Consider the following 6,298-nt stretch of genomic DNA (forward strand, 5'->3'; position numbering starts at 1 on the left):
CCTGCTCAGCTGCTTCCTTCCTGTCTTACAGCCTCGAGGCATCCAAATGCATGGGAGGGTTTTTCCACCAACACTTTCTCCTTAAGGAGAATATTTCCTACATTCTTCACCAAAAAAAAAAACTCCTACAGGAACAGATGAGTGTTTGGAGACTGACAGATTATCTGAGAAGAAAAACCAGAGCAGTAAATTCTTTCATTCCTTTTCCTATGTGAACTGCAATATATGCCACTGTACTTTCTCCTGATTGAGAATAACTGATGACAAATCAAATTTAAGATGGTAGCTTTGGATTTTTGGATTTGCCTTTTTTTTCCCCCTTAAAGGGGCCAGGGCCTGTGGACATACTGTGGAATTTAAACAATGAGCACCTCAAAACTCACTGGAGTGATTGAGAGGCATTGAACTTTGTGCAAAGGGTATCTTGTAATACATGGAATTAACTGGGAAAAGAAACAATGGATGTTGATTAATCTACAAAGGAGCAGGTTTTTCTGCTGGTTAAGTAATTGTTTCCTGGTACAAGGTCACCTTTCAAATGACTCACAGCATGTCCTGCTGCTGCTTATAGAAAATTAGCATTAGGATAGAAATTAAACAAAAAAAGTAACTTTGAAAGTGAATTTTCTAGAATCAGTAGGACATTGCAGCACTGCAAATAAACCTCTTAAGCTGAGGAAAAGTAGTTCACATCCAGCAAATACTAAATTTTTATCAATTGCTAGAGATTGAGACAGTAACTGTGTCTGACCCTAGGACCCCAGTAAGAATGCCAAGTCCAAGTGTATGTTTCCAATTAGTCTCCTGTCAGTTCTTTGGTTGCAGCTCAAACTGGTGCCTCTGGAGAGGGACCCCTTCCCCAATTCACACCTCAGTTATACCCCTGACACTCATCACCCAGGCCAAGTCAAACACAGAATTCTGGTCCGTGGATTCTTGATTTCTTGCTGGATTCCATTGTTGCTGGGCTGGCCACCTTCTCATGTAGCTTTTTCTCTTGGAATTGTCTCCTTATCAAATCCCTTCTGCTTGTATCTGCTGAATTCCAAGAGTTCTTCTGCTCCCAGCATTGTTACATTTGTTAGATCAAAAGTTTGGTCAGCTCCTGCAGCCTAAGGAGACTATTCAGACAGGAGAATACAAATAACCTAATTTTCTCTGTAACTGTTGATAGATCTTTATCTTACTCCTTAAAACAATCAGTTGTTTGTCTGCTTGCAACACCTGTATTTTAGAGCTGGAGGAAAACATGATGTCACCAGGTGCTTCTGGGTTAAAATGCCTGAGTAATCAGAACTTGGTAGGAAATTCTGTCTTTTCAAAAAGATAAATCTACAGATTCTGTTCCATCTAATGATATTTACAGTAACAAGGAAGTTGCAGTAACTGCTTTCAGTAGATCCAACATTCAGATGTGTTATGCAATTAAGGAGTGTGGAGGGTGACTGCCCAGGCCTTTGCAGGGCTCAAGGGCTCCTGTGCTGCTTTGCAAAGCTTAGTCACTATGACTGTGCAGAAAGGGGCTAGCATGCAAGTGAATTGCATCTGAAACGATAAGGAATAGATTGCTTGTTACTATTTGGAGCAATAGTAGTTTTAATTCATTGTGAAATATGAGTGCTAGATTATTAGCAACATGTTCACTTAATATATAGCTTTATTCTCCCCTTCTGGACTGAACTTCCCAGGAAATTATCACTTTGCCTGCTCTGTTTCACCCTTGTGTAGTCTCTGAAGCTTGAGGTATAGCTGAAAAAAATTCATTATCACGGCCAAAACCAGATGCCTTTCTCAAAAAGCAGGCCCTTAATTACATCCACACAGCCCTTCCTTCAACTGGTGCTAGTTTTAGGCTCAAGACAAAGCAGCTCTTTAATTAATTAATTTTCAGTGAAGGCTGGGCAGGGCACTGCACAGGCCAAACTCTGCCACGCTGTGCATGCTGGGGAGAAGGTGCAGTTCCCAAGCATGAGACAGGAACAAAAATTACAAAACAGCCTCTGCAGAGGTGAGCTGAACCTTGTCACTGCACAGGTAGAGCTGGTTTGTAGGATGTGGCTGGGGAGGAGGTCAGAACCGGTTCTGCAACCACAGGGCTGCGATTCTGTCACTTGCAGAACTGGCACTGTGTGTGCATCCCTTCAGTTTCTCCCTTTCTATTCCTACAGCAGCAGTTGCTGCTTCAAATCCCGCTCTAAAAGCACAAAGCAAACACACAACCTCAAACTGGAGAGAGATCACTCCCCAAAGAGCTCTGTTTCAGGACAATGCAGTGAACAGGCATTAGCCTGGTGTATGCCAGACCTGGTTTCTGATGTCTGTCAGAGCTGGAAACTATAGACTAGCTACAAATATCCTTATGTTCTCTGTGAAAGGGATGTAATGTTATTCTAGGTCACAAGGGATCCTGTAGCACTGAAGTCCCACAGTTAAAATACCCAGTTATGAAAATGACTGTATAATATCCAGTTTGCCTCCCTGCCTTGTATTTTGGATGTAACTTCTTTTCCTGCTGAAATCTCTCAGAAAATGTTACAGCCAACACATCTTTCATAAGAGCTGGAAGTGGGCGGTGCCTTCTGTGCAGAGCCATTTTCACACAATAAATTCTGCTCGGAAGCTGACAGATGTATCTCCAGCAAGTTAGCACTGTGTGTCGATCAAACCACAAAAGCCAGAGTATTGACAACACCTCTACTTTGCTGGAACGAGCCCAAAGAACATGTTGTCAGTCAAACAAATTCTTTTTTTTTTTTTTCCACATTAAACAGAGCTACATCTACAAGCAGCTTGGTCTGACTCACAAAATGCATCAATCTCATCTGCTGCCACATGTTAGCCCAGCTGCAGCACACACACATCACATCCAGCTGCAGCTGGAAACGATTCCAACACCACAGGGCATCCCAACATCTGCACCCTGCAGCACCGAGGGGCAGCGAAGGGGCACCAGTGGGGAAGGGAAGGGAAGGGAAGGGAAGGGAAGGGAAGGGAAGGGAAGGGAAGGGAAGGGAAGGGAAGGGAAGGGAAGGGAAGGGAAGGGAAGGGAAGGGAAGGGGAAAAAGACAGAAGAGAAACCAGTGGGACAGTGAAGAGACAGCAGTGGGACAGCAGTGGGACAGCAAAGGGGCAGCTGCTGCCCCAGCACGGTGCCAAGGCCCAGCTCCTGCCCTGCTCGCCCCCTGAGCTCCATCCAGCCCCGCCGAACCGAGCAGGGTTTCTGTGCCAGCCCGTGCCCATCGCCGGTGCCGCCTCCCCAGCCCGCACCGGGAATGTTTTTCCAGCTGAGTCGCGACACGACGGTTTTAGGGGAAGTTTCGCAGCCCTCTGCTGCAACCTGCTCTCTGATCCCTTCACCTCCCCAGCGAGGTTTCTTTTTTTGGCTTTTCACGTGATTTCCCCGGTCTTGACTCAGCAGTTTCCCGCAGAGCCTTTATTGGTTTGGTTTCCCAGCGCCACCTCCCCGCAAAGCGCCGCCGGCCGCTCGGAGCCTGCGCACGGCTTAGGTAAGAAGGGTTTGGGGTTTTTGGGAGCTGTTCCTGCCGCCGAGCAGAGTCACACACGCAGCTGAGGCCCTGCAGATGTCACCCTGTGCTGGACACTCCGTGGTTTTCAATGCGGTGGCCGGAGCCCCAGTGCTCAGTGCCCAAGCTGCAAACCGGGCTGTGTGAGAAGCAGAACTCGTGAACAACGCTCGGCTGTTGGCACAGCCCCAGGAAGGTCCCTGTGGTTCATCCCCCTCTGCCAAGTGACTCTCGGACCTCTCTGGCCAGCATTAATACATTCCTCCTTCCACCCCTTCTATTGAAATGGAACCAAATCCTTTCCCTGCCTCCTGGGAAGGAATAATTGGTTCTGCCATGATCTTCCCTGAAAAAAATACAGGAGTTGCCCTTTTGTTTAGAGATATCTAAAAGAATAAATAAAAATACATTAGAATAAAGCCATGATTACTGCACGTCCTAGGGATTCTCTCTTTCTTCTTTTTATCACAACCTCTACTCTTCCGCACCAGGAATCAGAAACATGAAGTTACTCAGTGCTTCATTAAACAGTGGACACTTTGCTTCTGACCACACACATCCATCAGTTCTGGCAAGTCCCAGGGCTAAGGAAAGTTTGATTACAGAAATAGAATCTAAACTGCTGAAACTGCTAAAGGATTCACGAAGGATTAAGCATATGATGCGAATGAAATTAGGCATGAAATTATATTCCTCAATGAACTAAAGCTTTAAAAAGAAATTATAATGTTTTGATATTTGCTCTCAGTACATGTCAATGCCTTCTTAAAACAACTGATGTCAGGCAGTATAACATGCAATAAAGCTGTAATGCTGTACAGAAACATTACAGTCCTCCTTCTCACATCCAGCAATAAACATAAGGAATGTGAGTGTCTTAGAAAACCAGGATCAGCTAAATTAATAAACTATACCATTCTTTTAATCCCACCCTGCTTGCTATTTTTCTTGTGTTATTACACAGAAAAGGATTTGCTTGTTATGTTTGCTGCCATTAGATTTCATTTCAAGCTTCACTAAATTGGCATAAAGGAAACAAGTTAATCAGCCTTCCCGTTATGTCTGCAGAACATCCACTTGGTTCAGAGCCCATTTCCTACCGTGCAAGCAAGAGATCCAAATATTCAGAATTCTGAACAAGGGAGGGTTGGAACATATCAATGTATATTCATAAGTCCAGAAGTAAATATTCCAGCAGATACAAAAGGTGCCATTCCACTGCATGAACTACCTGAAAAGACCAAACATTTTCTCATCTTCCAATTAATTAAAGCTTAATTCAATGTCTGTCTCCTAATAATCAAATCCTCCTAATTTGATTGCTCCTAATTCCTTGTGAGGTCACTTTTCAAAAAAAGTACTTTGTTCTAAAGGAGTGAAGCCTGAGGAAATGCAAAATCCCTAGAGCAGGACTCTCCCTAGCCTCTGAAATGCCCCATTCTTTGTGGTGGAGCTGAGAAAGACTTGCTGCTTTCAGAATTCATGGTTTCATCTGTGCTGCTGTTACTGACATTTCCCTCCAGCCTACAGCAAGTCAGTTATTAAATATAAAGTTTATTTCTTCAAATAAATATTTGGTAATTAAGTCCAAAGGATAAATATAAATTTACTCTGTTTTGAAATTAGGTGAATCTGAGAGTCACATGCAACCATGCTTAGACAAGTGCATGTGCAGGTGTGTAACACACGTGCTGAGTGGGCTCTGGGTGTAGCTCCTAAGCACAAAAAGAAATGCAAAGAAGCAGTGAACATCTCTGAGCACAAAAGCCCTTGTGTGGGACCCTCATTTGATCGATGTCCTGGTTTCTGTGGTGGCCCTGACACGCCAGCTTTGGTTCTGTGACACTCTATGGGAAAGTACAGGATTGCAAGCACACAGCTGAGAGAAATTAACTGCCCTGTGATAACAAATTATTTCCACTTCCTCCAGACTGCATAAGCGCTTTCTTATCAACCATCTGCACTCCAACTGTCCCATTATCAGGTCACTGTGTTTTATTGTCTTCTTCAGACTTCATCTTCTCCCCCTATAGCTGGGGGTGTCTCTTAGAGCCCAACCATTGAAAATCCTCGGTTCTTCCACGGCATCACAGGCAGGAATATTGCATTCCATGCGGCCCTTCCCTGCTGGGCAGAGCTCCTGTCTCCTCAGGCCATCTCCTAGCCTCAATGCCTTCTTCATTTCCCCTTTCTCTGCCAAGCCAGTCTTTCTGACTTGTTTTCGTTGGGTATGGGGTTTTGGGGTTTTTCCCCCAAATCGATAGTGTCAGGGTGCAATCCAGCATCCATCACACTTTATTCCACCTTCCAGACCCAAATCCGCCGAGTTTCTTGTCCAGCCGCCTTCTCCTCGCTTGGCACGCAGGCTCGTCTCTCCCTCATTGCACCAAACTCCTGTCGCCTCCCATCGTTTCCTGCCCCACTTTCTGCCTTTCAGCACCCGCAAAAAACGCATTAAAGCTCGGGGTGCAGGTGCCAATCCCTCCCGCAGCAGGGGCCGTGTCTGGAGGGGGTTCTGACCGATCACCGGAGGCACCGAGCGCCGGGAGCCCCGGGCCGGCCCTCATGGCAGGGTGGATGGACAGCAGCCACAGCCGGCCCAGGTGCGCCGACAGCCATGGCAGGATAGGGCCACTGAGAGCTCCCCAACCCTTTGTATTTACTGCAAACATGGGCAATATCTTTATTCTTTATTTATTTTTTCTCAGTGAAAGCCTCTATATTAAACTTCTCTGGACGTGCACCTCTTGTAAGGTAGCAGCGCAAGGGCACAC

The sequence above is a fragment of the Ammospiza caudacuta genome, chromosome 14 (assembly GCF_027887145.1).
Source record: "Ammospiza caudacuta isolate bAmmCau1 chromosome 14, bAmmCau1.pri, whole genome shotgun sequence".
NCBI lineage: Eukaryota > Metazoa > Chordata > Aves > Passeriformes > Passerellidae > Ammospiza > Ammospiza caudacuta.